We start from the raw sequence: 15293 nt of genomic DNA on the forward strand, positions 1-15293 counted from the left end.
CTTACAGAAATTGACATAAGACATCTGAAAGATGTCTGACTTGTTGCTTGCCAAAATGGACATAAAGAAATACATATTTTAGAAATAAGATTTGCTTACTTTTTTTTTTTTTTTTTTTTTTTTTTAATATAAACAAAGGTGCAGCTAGCTAGATGATTTTCTGCAGTGTATGACTAGATATATATTATGTCTACAGTTGGGTTTAATCCAATTTTCTCTACATATTTTTAGTAGATCTTGTTTTGCTAAAACCCCATAGGTTTTCAGATGAGAATTTCAAGCAGACAATCCCAAAGAGGTTGAAGAGTCTTCAGCATCTAAGAAAAGATAGTGAGTGAAGACATCTGAAAACTGCCTTGCTAAGTTTCTCTGGCTAAAAGGGACAAACTAAGGTGTTCTCCTTCATGAAGCATGTCACTGTAAAAGCCAAAGTACTAATGATGCATAGAAAATACTTTACATCTAAGCACAAGAAGTGAGTTAAAGGAACATATGAGACAGACCCTGTATCAGTTTCCAAACGAGTGATGCTGAACACAACAGTAACCTAGAAGATTAGGGGAGGAAGGGACCTCAGGAAATCATCTAGTCCAACCCCCTTGCTCAAAGCAGGACCAACCACAACTAAACCATCCCAGACAGGGCTTTGTCAAGCCATACCTTAAAAACCTCTATGGATGGAGATTCTATCACCTCCCTAGGTAACCCATTCCAGTGCTTCAACACGCTCCTAATATCGAACCTAAACCTCCTCCACTAAAACTTGAGACCATTGCTCCTAGTTCTGTCATCTACTATCACTGAGAACAACCTAATTCCATCCTCCTTTCAGGTAGTTAAAGGCTGCTATCAAATTCCCCCTCATTCTTCTCTTCTGCAGACTAAACAAGCCTATTATATGAAATCTTGCTACACTAAAGTATTTTACCATTACCAGCACACCACTGTCACCTCTTAGCATGCTACTTGTAACATCATCTATCCATGAACACAGAACACTTGTGCACCATTGCAATTATACTTCTTCTGGGTAGCTATGTTAAAACACTGATGATAGTTCATACTCACACTTCTAGTATTACCACCAGCAGCACCGGTTGTAGCAAAGACAGAAAATGTTAAGAAAAAGAAATCTACATTCTGATACGTGAGCCCACTCCACTGGGAGAAACATTTGACATTACTACAATTACATTGCAATGAATGCAACAGTATGTCTCAGCAAATTTACCCAAATACATTTAATGCAACTTCTACATATAAAGAGAAGATTAAATTCTTAAGCCAGAAATAATGGTGTCTCTCCCAGTTAAAGAAATATAGACCAAGATATGAACAATAGCTATCTCATATTGTCTGAAACATGAAAATCCTTAAATTTTCTCTGAAAGTAGGTCTTATTCTCATTCCTTTCAACAAAGTCAGTTGAAACAAGCCCTATTGATAAATCTCAAACGTAACCATACTTTGTCCCAATCCAACATAAAAGAAAAAGTTATAAAACAAAGTTAATATTAATGACACATTGCCAATCAGATACAGACCTAAATTTAAGGTCTAGGGGGTTTATTTTCAAAATCTAAGATTAACTGAAATATTTCCATTGTTTTCTATCCAATTAAAAAATATCTTGTTGGATTTAAAGAAGCTAGTGCCTGATGGCAAGGAAGTGAAACTCACTAATCCACTACAAGCTCACTATTCAAGCTAAGTGAAATTCAGAGGGAACAAATCAGCATTAATGATGTACAACAAGCCAGATTTTTTCTTTGATGTTTCCAATTTCCTAATCTTCTGGGATACTTGTTATAATAGGTAAAGAAAATTAGTCTTTAAAACTTATTTGTAAACCAGACATTGTCTCTTTAAACTACTATAATATGAGAAATAGTCATTAGGTTCCCTACCGTGAAAAAGTTTGCTGACACATCTTTCTAAACCAGCAGATTCTATGAACCTGGATATATCAAAGAGGCAAAATGGGAACCTCCAGGGAGAATTTCTACTAAGAGTTTAATATGATGTATAGGGAACTCCAGGGACCCAGACAGTCAGGAAAGAAATGATTAATGAGGTAAATGAAACACATCATTCATTTTCCTCCAGAGCATGAAATTAAAATTTCCTGGTGGGGGTGGGGGCAGGAGAGAGTAATGAATAGCGCACAGACTTTTCCAGCCAAACAGATCACTTAAGAAAGCAAGCTGTTTCAAGCCATACACGAAGGGGGTGGGAGGGAAGGGTGTAAAGGAGGACACATCAGCACACAGGATGCTGCAAAATACTTTTTTTTTTAATTAAAGTATTTAACATATCACACCAGACTACTCTACAGTTTAAGTGGATGTTATGAATCATAAGACTAATCTAAAATTGATATGAAAATATAGCAAAGATATTTGGATAGAAAGAAACTTGACAAATCCATAAGTATAAAATTGGAAAACTAAGGCTATGTCTATACTGACGGCAGAAAATTGGTGCCGCCGGATCAATTATCTGGGATCAATTGAGCGGCAGTGGAAACCTGCTCAATCAATCAACCTGGAAGTCGACTGAATAAATCCACCCCCGGAAAAAAAAGTAACGCTGCATCGATGGGAAGGCATTTCCCATCGGCGCAGCATAGTGGGGATGCCACACTATTTAGAATTTAGGAAGTTGAAGGGAGATACACAAGCTACTCTACATAGCTTCGACTGCTACTGAATTTCACGGTAAGTGTAGACCAGGCCTAAGATAAAAGGAGAAGGAGAAGCAATCAACAGGGTCTTGCACACAGAAATAGTGTTATGGTTTGAAATACCTGGTAAATATGTGCCTGACCCCATATTTGCAATATAAGATATTCTTTGGTGCTGGTGTCTCACATACAGCATATTGTAGGCTTTGCAATACTGATCAAGATCCATTGCCACAGTGATCTGCCTGTTAAATCCTGTTGAATTAGGATTGGGGCATATGTGATGACTGAAGAAAAGAACCTTTCCTTGGTTAGGTTTTACCAGTCTTGGTTATAAGTCCAAATAGCTCAGTTGGTACAGCATCACACTTTTAACCTAAGGTTTCATTGTACTGCCTTTTTAGGCAGTACTATTTTAAAGAAAGATGGTCCATTGGCACTAGCATGGGACTCAGGAGATGTGGGTTTGATTACCTGCTCTACCAGACGCCCGTGTGTGACCTTGAGCAAGTAGTTTGTTGCTCTACACATCAGCTCCCTAACTCACCAGGAAGTTGTGAAGATGCAGACTAAAGATTGCGAGGTGCTCAGATACTATGGTGGTGAGGGCAATATAAGTGCAAAAGATAGGTTAACCTAAGCACACGCATATTGTCAGTCATAATATGGTTGTGCAGCCAAGTGCCTTGGTGCATAATTTTTTAATTGTTCCATTGTATGACTCAAGAATTGAAACTTTCATTTAAAAAATAAGTACCTATTTCTTATCACTGCTTATTAAACAGAATCAAGATAAAAGTCCACTTCCTCAGATGTGCCCAAGCTATGCTCGGTACATCTGAGAAGGGGGAAGTATAACTGATTTTCCAATCTCTAGACCACCACCTTCATCCTGAGGAATCTAGCACCTAGTTTGTTTCCTCCTCTGCACAAGTTAGAAGAACCCTGGGACATTCCACCAACCCCAGACGACCAGAAAAAGAAATATGCACCAGCAACAACCCCAACACACTCATTACACAATGAGCTGAAGAGAAGCAGTAACAAGTGGCCTACAGAACACATGCTCTTCCAACTGTAGGGGAATCCTCAGCAGCCCCATTATGGCAATTCCACTTCATACCACAAAAGAGAATGTGCAAAAGTTAAGTGTGTTTACATGTGCTGTGGTTTGTTTGAGTAGCAGAGGGAGGGGCAACTTATTGCAGTGGGGGGCAGGGGAATGAAGAATTCCACAATATATGCAGGGGCACAGAAACTAGCCAACAGAGCTGAGAAGGGGGAGGGAGAGGAGAGGAGGGAGAGTTTCCTTCTTGACAGGAGCTTAGGAGGGAAGACTATGATAGTTACACAGAGGTAGCAATGATTGAGTCCAGAGGGATGGAAAAGACAATGAAGATGACTGGATGTAGAAGCTATGGCACGTACCTGGACAGGGTACCTGAAAGGTGCTTCATTTGTATGAAATGCGCCTGACAGATCTGATTGAAGAGAAGATTTGAGGTTTGGAAATGCAGTTAGAACTATGATTGAGTTTTGAAGATTTGAGAGGATGGAAGGAAAGAGAGAAGCAGGCTGAAGGAAAGCCTCAAGACTTGCAGATGCATGCTGGACCACAGAACTGTGAGGGTAGACAGCTGGATTAAGAAAGTGGACAATGGAAGCGTGTACTAGGAGTACAAGGCAGAGGAAATAACCAACTAGTGAAGAAGAAAGAGCTGAGGAACAGGTTTGCTAAGTTGGAAAATCAAAGGGAGAGGCAGGAAGTAACAGAAGATGGGAGAGCAAGAAAGAAGGGAGAGTGGTTAGTCCTACAAGAAGAGGGGAAGACACAATGGAGATGGGCAGAGTTTGGAGCCCATGTAGGATAGAAGATGACTCACAGAAGATTGCAAGTGAGAACAGAAGTCAAGATGACTTGCATCCAGAAAGAACACAACGGGGAAGGCTGGAGAAGGGCACCAACACTAGAAGAAGTAGGTCTACATGACTGGGGCCACCCTACTGAAAGGGCAGGCAGGCCTGTCACCAGAGCTGATCTGGAGAACAGAAGGATGTGCTTTCTGCTGGAAGCTAAGATACACGATGCAGCCCTAAAGCTAAAGAGGATCCAAATGGGAGCTGGAAAGAATCTACAGATTGCTTCTCACTTGAAGGACAATGATTGCTAAATTCTTGCTGGGATGTATCAAGGAAGATTATGACAGGCTGAGGAAGACGCTTAAAGAAATGGATGCTCAAGTGAGCTTCACTGGTGATTCTACCTGTTCCTGAGGAGAAGATCAAAAGCAAGACAAGATTATGCTTATCAACAGATGGCTCAGGAAATGGTGCTAATAAGGAACAGTTTGCAGTGTTCAATCACTGGCAGGCATTCACGGACAGAGGGCTGTTCTCATGTGATGGATGCCACCTGAGTAGAGAGGGAAAGTCTTCTGAGATGGAGGTTGGCACAACTAATTAAACTCTTTAAACTAGGAATTTGGGGGAGAGTTGAGAGATGCTCATATAATCATCACACCTGATTCTAATATTGAGTGGGAGGAAACAGAGGATACAGCAGTGGAGAAAGGAACAACAAAGGGTAGGAGAATGTTAAGAGGAACAATAGTGCCAGTGTCACTGACAGTAACAGTCAGGTAGGCAATACTAACTATAAAATGACTGCACTTAATTGGGCAAGGAATCTGGCTGAGACCAAACAGAAAGAACTAAGATGTCTGTACACCAATGCAAGAAGCCTGGATAAAGAAAAAAGGAAGAAAACCAGATAATATTTTAGGGATAACAGAAACAGTGGAATAGTAGTCTTGACTAGAATACAGGCATTGAAAGTTAAATGCTGTTCAGGTTAGAGAAATAAAAGGTAAAGGTGATGGAGTAGCATTGTATATAAACGATGATGCAGACTGTCAAGAAACTGGAAGTGATGGAACGGATAAAATCTGTTTGGGTCAAAATCATTTGGGGGAAGAAAACTAAGAGAGACTCCACTAGGATAGTGCTTGGAATCTCCTACTGACCCCAGGATCCAATTTGGATATGGACAGAGACCACCTATATTTTTTAATGAAATAAATACTACTGGGAATTTTGTGATTATGGGAGATTTTATTCTGGGGAGACTTTAGTCTCCCAGATATACCAAAGGACAAGTGCTACTAATAAAGGTAGGACCCAGATATTCCTGGATGTGAGAGCTGACAGATTTCTTCACCAAATAATCACCAAACCAACAAGAGGTGATGACATTTTAGATTTAGTATCAGTAAGCAGTGAGGACATCATAGAACTGGTTGCAGAGGACAGCTTGGTTCGAGTGATCATGAGTTAACTCAATTTAAACTAAATGGAAGGATAAACAAAAATAGGTCTGCAACTTTAAAAAAATTAAGGGAATTAGTTAGGGAAGTGGACTGGACTGAAAAACTCAAGGATCTGAATGTGGAGGAGGCTTGGAATTACTTTAAGTCAAAGTTGCAGAAACTATCTTAAGCCTGCATCCCAAGCAAGGGGAAAATATTCCCAAGGATAGTGACTCTCTGCTTTAAGATCTTAATCTGAGTTTGTAGGATTGGCAGTTTGTCAAAGCCTTTTTACTTGTACACTGAGCACACCTAAACTGGAAATTACTGAGGATAGATAAAAATCATGCTTAAAATATTTAAATGATCTTTAAATGTAATATAATATTTTAAATAGTTCTTTAAGTTGTCAAAGTGGATAATTTTGCTTGTTTCTTGAGTTTCCTAGTTGTTAATAGAACTTCAAATTTTATATAGATTCTTTTCTATGACATGTCACATTTAAAATGCCCCTCTCGTTAAAAATGGCACATCCAGAGTCTCATTAGCATCCTTACTAAGAGGATACAAACCGAAACACAAAATTGATGAGTAAATAGCCTCATCATCTTGCAACCAACTCTGCCTTACAATATATTGAACTTCCACACGTCAAGAAAGCTCAGACTCCAACTGGGCTATAACCTATTAGGGTTTGCAGTTTGATATCAATGGGACTTCTGCTCTTAGGACACTGTAGTGCTGAGAAAGTCCCACTCTTAGGAGTTTAACTTTAGGCTCCTGTTTTTGAAGATTTTGGCTTGTGTGTACAAAAAAGTTTTAAAAATTCTGTTGCAAGTCTAACTCGTCACTAAGGTAATTTTGTTTTGAAGTAAAAGATTTTAAATACATGGCTTAAATAAAAAATACAATTATAGCTCCTTCCTGTTGCTGCAAACACTTATTCACATGCTTAACTTTAAGCATGAGTAGTCCCACTGAAGTCAACAAGTCTAGATACATACGTGCGTGTTTGCAGAATCAGGAACTTAATTTTCAATATTTTGTTTTTCACCTACAGCCATTTTGTAAAATTCAAAGTTACCCTACTAGTAACGGCCTTTCATAAAAATGAGAAACATTATACATTTTAAACTAAAGTTGCAATTTCAAAAAATACAACTTAGTTTTTAACATTTTTTTTTTAAATCAAGATATTTAAATCGTGATTTAATCACTGATTTAAAGCACTTCACCCTGACTGAGACATAACAGAATTGGAAACCCACGTCATTTTTACAAAGTCACTTTTTAGTTTTAAATGTGTATATTTAGTTTGTATTCTGGGGAGAGCATTTCAGTGGTCTTCAGTCTTAATGTTCACTCCATATCAACTTTATACTGCAAATAGATCAATGGCATTATGCAGTTTAATAAGCTGAATTTCCAAGCAGCAAGAAAGTAGGTACCTAGTTTTATTCCTAGGTAAAGCTCAAAGTACACAAAATGAAGCCAGCACAGTATCATCTCATTTATGAGATCCTATTCCTAGATTAAGATAGGACAGAAGTGTTATAGAAGGTCCCATTTTGTCCTGAGGGACACCCCCAAATGTGTATGTAATCCAGCTGTATTTAATGGTGGCACTGAGGGTTGTAATTTCTTTGGAACAGGACTGTATATGCCTATGTGTATACAGCACCTGGAACAATCCAATCCAATTATGATTAAAATAGTGCCCAGAGGATCTCATTACAATAACGTTGACAAGATACCCCAATATAAAAGGCAAAATGTACATATCACTAACTCCAGGGGAAAAAGAATGAAATAAAAAAGTTACTGAATACAAGGTTTAGCCAACTTTCTTAAAAGGGAATCACTACTACTTTGGCAGTATTAGAGACTGAAGTCCTATCCACTAAAATGAGTACTGCATGGACAAAGACAAGCTAATTTCTTTTTCCAGCCTATGTGCCCTTGTTACAGAAGGACCGTCTCCAGCTTTTGTCACGTATCCTTTCTGATAAACAATATCAGTTATGATGAATTTCCCTCACCAGCTCATTTTACATAGATGACTGAGTAATCAGATGACAGTAACTTCTGATCACTTACAATCTTGACATGATAAGAAGTGATACACCTGCTTCTCTTACAGATTAATTTTTGCTGATGATATGCCTATTGTAATGCCAGGTTTAGCTAGCCATCAGTCATAGTGCAATGGTGAAGACGTTTTAGAAGTAGGGTTGTTGTTTATTTCTTCTACTCTAGAGATGTGCATGAACCATCCCTGAAATCCACCAAAGTCTCCAAAACTTCAGCATCAGCATCCTTTTGCACAGACCTTTTTGTCTCTTCACCAATAGCTACTTCTCTGCTGCTTGGAAACCCATCTTATTAAACTGGATAAGGCCACTGATCTAGTCACAGTATAAAGTTGATATGGAGTTGTAACGAACGTTAACACTGAAGCCCACTGAAATACTCTCCCCAGAAGACAAACAAAATATACTCATGATTTAAAACTGCAAAATTAGGGGCCTCCTGGGCCAAACAGGAGTGTTATTCTATAGGCAATCTTGTTTGTAAGCTCCATATAATATATTTGAAGACAGAGTGTTAGGGCGCGCAAGACTTTGTGATGCGAAATCAGTATAGTATGACAAGAGCAAGGCCCTAAAAGCAATGCTAAGCTTCTGCAGCAAGAAAAGCAAGAGTTAGGCCTCTCAGGAGCAGAACCCAGACGCTGCCCTCTGCCCGACCTTAGGCCAAGGGAGGAAGTGCCTTGAGGTCTGGAACGTCCTGAGACGACCACATACACTTGTTAATGCTTGATAAGCTAAATGGTTCCTATTTTGGTAATAATAAAGTAGAAGTATGGCTATGGATAAGTTCCCCTTTAATGTAAACAACTAACGTCACTTTATTCCAGAAAGTCCCTAGCTAACTACCAATAAACTAATAGCAACTAAATGTTAAGGCCCAATCCCTACTGGGATTGAGATATAAGTCATGTATTACTGGGTAAGGCTTACTGCAAGGTGAGGAGGGAAAAAGGGTATATTAGACCCCCGGGAGCCTCCCCAAGCTGAGACTCTCCGTGGATCCGTGGAAGCACTAGCGGATGCCTCGGCAGGACGGTTTCCCGATCGCCACCCGCTTATCAGAACGAAGTATGGGTCTCTTCCTTGCTTATATGGTTCACCTTTTTGTTCACTAATTGCTGCTGTTGCTCAGCTCATGACAACAATAACAATGCATAAGCATGGGCACTCCCCTCTAGTGTAATATGTCCATGCATACCTGCAAGTTGCTACTTTATATCCTTGTGATTGATTGTATCTTCATTACACTTTTTACCTTAAGACTCGTGCTGGAGTTTCTGTTCCTGTATGGTAAAGGACTTCCACTCCTGTCTTTCTTATGCTATCTCATGTAATAAAAAAAAGCACTTTTGACATCATTTTGTCCGTTTGCTCCATCCCACCACCGAGATAAGAAATACCGAACACTACACAGAGCCTAAAGGGATGTTTATTTTAGAACAAGGGACTTGATTTTTAAGATTGCCTGAATGGATTAATCTTGCACCTCACACATATTAGGTCTGCAACATGAGTCACTTTTCTCAAATCTGTTGAGTTACTTATTCAAGAGGCACAGCATGAGGAAAACATTGCTTATGAGATATTTAAAGATATATATCCTCTGAAAAATCAAAACATCAGATTTTAAAATATTATAACAATTTAGGGGATATTATACAATAAAGAACTCAAAATTATGCAATTTAATTAATCAGTGCTTGGAAAATCTACTCACCTACTTACCCCTTGCAAGTGGGAAGTAAAGTCTGTCAAGTAAGGGAATCATGAATTTCCATAAAATTTAAGCCTTCAGTTTTTTAAAAAAACTCTAGAACTTATAGTTCCATGTCAGTACCTATATGGTCCTTATCCCCTTCTGAAGGTAATCTATGCAGGGATGTCTTAGACAGCTCAATGAGGTCAGAGGTTTCCCAAGCAGCAGAGTGAAGTTGACCTAAGTCTTGGTAGTTTCACTGCTGCTCACAGGGGTCTCTAAGGGCAGCAGTGAAACTCACCAGTCAAGTGGTTACTTTTGCTTCTTGGGAGGGCCAAGCAGCAGAGACAGGCACTGAAGCTAAGGAACAGGCCCCCAACTCCCAACCCTGAGGTAGGCAAAAGCTCCTTTCTCCTCCAACCCCCTGATGGGATGTGGGGAGAAGGGAGCATGGCCAAGTTGAGCCAACAACTACAAGGAACCCCCCATCTTCCCACTTCTCAGCAGCTGGGCTGGGACGGAACCGGGCTGGGCGGGGCTGTTGTCCCCTGCTCCAGCGACTGCACCCAGCCTCTGGCACCGGTCTGTGAGCGGTGGTCACAGGGTCAGCCCTCCCCGCGCCCCACATTCAGCCCTCTGTCATTCACGTGTAGGGTAAGGACGTGGCCAGCCTCTGACAAGTCAGGAGCCCCCGGCGCTCCTCGGAGGGCGGCCCTCAGCCGCTGACCCCAGACTGTGGCGGGGACACAGCCGCTCCCGCCGCGCCGACCCCCGTTGCTGACACACCACCGAGCTTCACCGGCAGACGCTGCGGCAGCCCTGCCTCGCAGGCCGGGAGATGGAGCAGCGAAGGGTACCGAACCCCCCGGCCCGGCCCATCCCCGCAGAGACCCCGTGCCCTCTCCCTTACGCCGAACGCGTAGCGCCCCGCGCACTCGCGCCGACCGCGGCGCCTTTGGCTCTGTCAATACGGCCCTTGCCCTGCCTAAGGAGGCTGCGGGGCGTACTGGGTGCGGCAGCCAGCTCGTTCTCACCTCCTACGCCGGGCTACTGCTCTCAGGGGCCCCTCAGCGCCGACAGCACCATCCCCTGCCCCAGCAACCAGCGCCGTCCGCCCTCAGGTCTCAATCCCCGCTGGAGTGGAGCAGCGCTAGCGTACAGAAAGGCCCCGCCCCCACTGCACCGCTCTTCCGTAGGCAGAGGCATGCCGGGATGGTGGCGGACCAGAACTGGAAGAGGCGGCTCCTCGCTGTGACGTAGAGCTCTGCCGCTGCCCGCCCTGGACCGCTCCCTCACGCCTAATCCGTGATGGTATTGCCAGCGAGCACTTGTGTGGTGACGTATACATGACATAGACGTGTGATGTAATAGCGCGTGTCTTCTGGGGCACCCCGCCTACACTAGGCTCGGTGCTGGGGTGGGGGCGGGGCGGGGCGGAGCAGTGACCAGCCATAGCAACGTGTATTATACAGGAGGGAGCGGGCCTGGTGAGTTCCCGGGACGTTTTTTTTCCTTTTGCTACCCTGCTGCCGGCTGCCTGTCTGGCTCTCTGCACCGGGAGATGGATGCGTTTGACTTGGGCTGGATGCAGTGATGTTAGCACCTTGCAGTTCTAGAGCTGATCGCCAAGCTCTGTAAAGACATTGCTTAACTTAAAACACGGGCACCTTGAACTCTACTCAGTTTCCCAAAAAAAAAAAAAAGTTTCCAGATACTACATAAGTCTCCCTGCCAGCCTCTGTGCCTTTGCAATCACATTTTCCTGTTTGTTTGTTTTTTGTTTGGGGGGGGAGGGGGGTGTTAAATCTCTCCTGTGTTATTATGTGAGAGACCCACAACTGGACCTAGAGAAACTAAGGCCCCAGTTCTGCACTATCTCTGCATGTGTCAATAGCTGAGTCCACCCAGAGCTCACGGCAAGACCAGGCTCTACCTGCCTATACACAAAGTGTGTCAGAGCTTTGCAAGATTTCAATTTCTAAGAAGAACTGTTTCTTCTTCCCATTTTGCAAGTAAAGGATTTCTTTAAAGAGCCATGCCAGGCTGCTTTAGTTCACAAGTAGTTCAGGTTAGTATGAATCAGTTACCAACACTGAAAATGACTATGCACAAAGTGCTTTCAAAATGTACAATGTGAACAATGGAACAAATAGGAGGGTAGGATGTCAACTGCCCTTAAAGTTGCAGGTATAAGGCTTCTTCTTGAGAAATAATTTGACAAGGACTACCTTGTTTCAAAACTCTTTGTCTCTGTCTAGTGCAGAGTTTTGTACTAGCCCCTCTCACTACACATAGTATCTGAGCACCTCCTTATGCAAAGCATTGTTAAGAAGGGTAAAGCAAGGCAATGCTAGCAAAATATGGAATCTTTTGATTTCCTTGACCTCAGTCATTGTGGTTTCAGGTCTGGAAAAGATACAGACATCACAGACTAGTTTAATTAGTTAACCATCTCCCTCTTATAATGGATGAAGATCTTGAGTTCATGCATATTTTAGCTCGGTCACCAGCTTTTGGTACTATTGACCATAAGGTATCATTCACATATCTGTGGTCCTTTAGAGTTTTAAGGGGAAAAACTTGCCTTGGTCTGATTTCTAGCTCCTCAGTCGTCTGCATTCCTTCTTCTCTCCCATGCTTTTTCTTGTATTTCAAGTCCACAGCCACTGGGAGGTTTGCCAGTGACATCAAGGAGCACAGCACTATCACCAGTTTTTATATATATATAAAAACATTTTTCACATTTTTTTCCACAAAGTACAATGATTCCTTTATCTTCTTGGGACTTACATATCTTCCCTTTGCCTTTGAAAAGAGCAATTATTGTAAAGTGTACCAGCAACAATTGCCAGTATATCACTGGTATAGTTTTAAGGAAAGAAAATACTTTTACAACCAACATTTGGTTGTGAATGGTTTTAGAGTTCTTGAAATACAGATTCTTCATTTTTAAAAATTGCACAATAGTTTATTAAATCTCTCCTATTTCATTGCTGTAATAGATTTAATATCTTAGGGTATATTTTTATACAGTTTCAGTATAGACACCACCCAGTACAGTTATTACATAAAAGCAGCCCTCAAGCCTTTTGAGCCATAATTATAGCCACAGTGAAAACATTTTTATACCAATTGTAATGGTGCTTAAGAGTGATAGCCAAAGAAATATAACCAAGGATCTAGAGAACAAGCCCAAATCTCTTCATATATTATCAGGTAAAGGCATATCATTCAGTGTATAAAATTTTAGTTTCTTCACTTGGGATATGCTACATACAAATGGCTGGATAACCTTCAAATCCATTGACCTGTATCTTTGTTCATTCATTTAATTTATTCTCCATATTGAGGTTGACATAGCTGTCAGGAAGCAGACTTATGACACATTTTCCCCAGCCTTATTCTATATACTAGAAAGCATCTGTCCAACCCACTGTATTATATAATTTATTTTCCTATACACACACACACACACACATACACACACACACTTATTTGCTCATAACTTTATACGTTATACTGTTTATGCTCTGTTATATGCATGTTGCACACAATACCCTTTTTCTGTTTTCTTTGGCTCACAAGTACTCAATTTTCCTGCAGCAAATACATTGTCTTCAAGTTTGCTGAAGAATTTCCCTGTATCAGTCAAATCTGGATGGGTTTTTGGTACCTGTGTTTCCATGCTTTGGACTCTGGATCTGCTGAGACTAATAAACTTGGCAAAACTCCTGAAGGAGTCACGAATACAGCTATGGTTCCGTGTTTAAGGAGATTATAGGGTTATGACCTGTTTTTGTTGCACACTGATTTCTTCTTACATGTTCCTGATAAAAATGTCAAAACTTAGGTGGATTCTCATAATGTCAGAAGCCATGACAAGGCTCCTTCTCACTATAAGCCCTAGGATCTTGTTCCCACTGATTTTAGGTATTTATTCATATTTCTAAAATGCACTGATCACAATTCTCTAAATATATACAAATTGTAAAAACCACAATTCAGAAGAAAAATGCAATGGATCAGTGCCAACGAAAGATTTTTCCTAGCCATTTGCCTAAGGCCCCTTACTCTACACTTTCCTATACTCAACATTCTTTACACCATCGATCCTGGAATAGTAGTTAAATCTCCAAGAGAATTAAAGATAAAAACGGAGGTGTTGTTTTGTTTTTTTAATTAATTCAGCAAGTCTAATTCTCTCTTCTGTAGCAGAATGTTGAGAACTTACAAAATGTTACAATACTTATATTTCTGACCTGAAAATAATTGGAGCAACATGTCTTGGGCATGTTCAAGTTTCCTTGACAATAGATTTGAAAATACTGCCTTAAGGTAATTCAGCCTTTCATAACCACTTGAACATATTGTGGCAAGGGCAGCTTGTTCACCCCTTTCGTGGGTACTGCACCCTCTTCAGCTAGGACTATGATACACCTGGGTGGGGGGCCTGGTCCTGCCCTCTGCCCCAGGCCCTGACCCTGTGTGGAGTAGTCTCCAAACTGCCCAGTCTGTGACTTACTCCCTTCCCTGGGTCACCTGTCCTTGGCCCTACTGCTCACAGTCCACTTCCTGGAACTGGGTGGGGAGGGGTTCTCCCTCAGGCCTGTGCCTTGGATCCCTGGCCATGGCCAGACAGGTACCCCCTTTTGTCTCTTGTACCTTTTGGGATTGTGATAGTGGTTGCTTTAAGTCCTGTCACAGCACAGCTCCTCCCAACTCCCTTCCAGCTGCCCCTGTCTACCTGACAGGGAGGCTTTTAACTGCTGGGGCAAGCTCCTTGATTGGCCTCAACTGGCCTAATTGCCCTTGAGTAGGCCCAGCTGGATCACCCAGGGAACAGGGATTTGTTAATCCTAGGGCTAATATAGATCCCCTCCACTACTCTCCTATAGCCCTCAAGTCTGGCCCTGTCACAATATATGCAAAAATTGGGATTACATTACAATTTTTAAATTAATACACAAACAGCTACAAAATGCCTCCAAATGAAATTATGACTCAATGATTTATGGACAAAACACAGAATAAACTTCTGAAAATCCAGACATGTATCAACTCTATATGTGACAGTGTTGCAGTGTCTACTGTTTAGATATCCTGCCGCCCAGTGGAATTCAGAGCCCCAAGTTAGGCATTCAAATTCCCTATACAATACATGGGAAGACTTAGCTTCCTAACAGGATTCACAGAAAGATGAGTAGGGAGCCGCCTAAGTTAGCCCAGAGGAAATGCCAAAAAGGTGGCTGTGGCCTATGCCCTTCCCCTCCTCAAGGAGTTAGGCACCTCCGTCTACTTGGAATGCACAGCTATGAACCACCTTCTGGAATTAGTATTTAAGCCAGGTCAGCCCTTCCTCACTGAGGCAATGTCACCACTGCCTTATGCACAATAGCCAGAGCACTCAGGATATAGTAGAGGCAGGTTCAAATCCCCACTCTTCCTAGGTGGGAGCAAGGTCTTGAACCCACTTCTTCCAGGTAAGTGTCCAAACCACTAAGCTATTGTGTATTTTAAAG

General features: G+C 41.6%; 1 protein-coding gene across 2 annotated transcripts in view; it reads right to left on the reverse strand.

The window, feature by feature from the left end:
* The window catches only part of MICU1 (mitochondrial calcium uptake 1), a 182518-nt gene extending 171509 nt beyond the window's left edge, over positions 1 to 11009 (reverse strand). Inside the window, exon 1 of one of the 2 annotated variants that reach the window (XR_010920665.1) lies at positions 10809 to 11009. The gene's annotated coding sequence lies outside the window, so the exon portion shown is untranslated. The remainder of the gene's footprint in view (positions 1 to 10808) is intronic. The other variant, XM_067552728.1, reaches the window with a different exon arrangement.
* Between the last annotated feature and the right edge of the window lie 4284 nt (positions 11010 to 15293).

This window comes from Emydura macquarii, unplaced genomic scaffold, assembly GCF_026122565.2.
Source record: "Emydura macquarii macquarii isolate MOO-44397 ecotype Brisbane River unplaced genomic scaffold, CSIRO-AGI_Emac_v2 contig_1390, whole genome shotgun sequence".
Lineage (NCBI taxonomy): Eukaryota > Metazoa > Chordata > Testudines > Chelidae > Emydura > Emydura macquarii.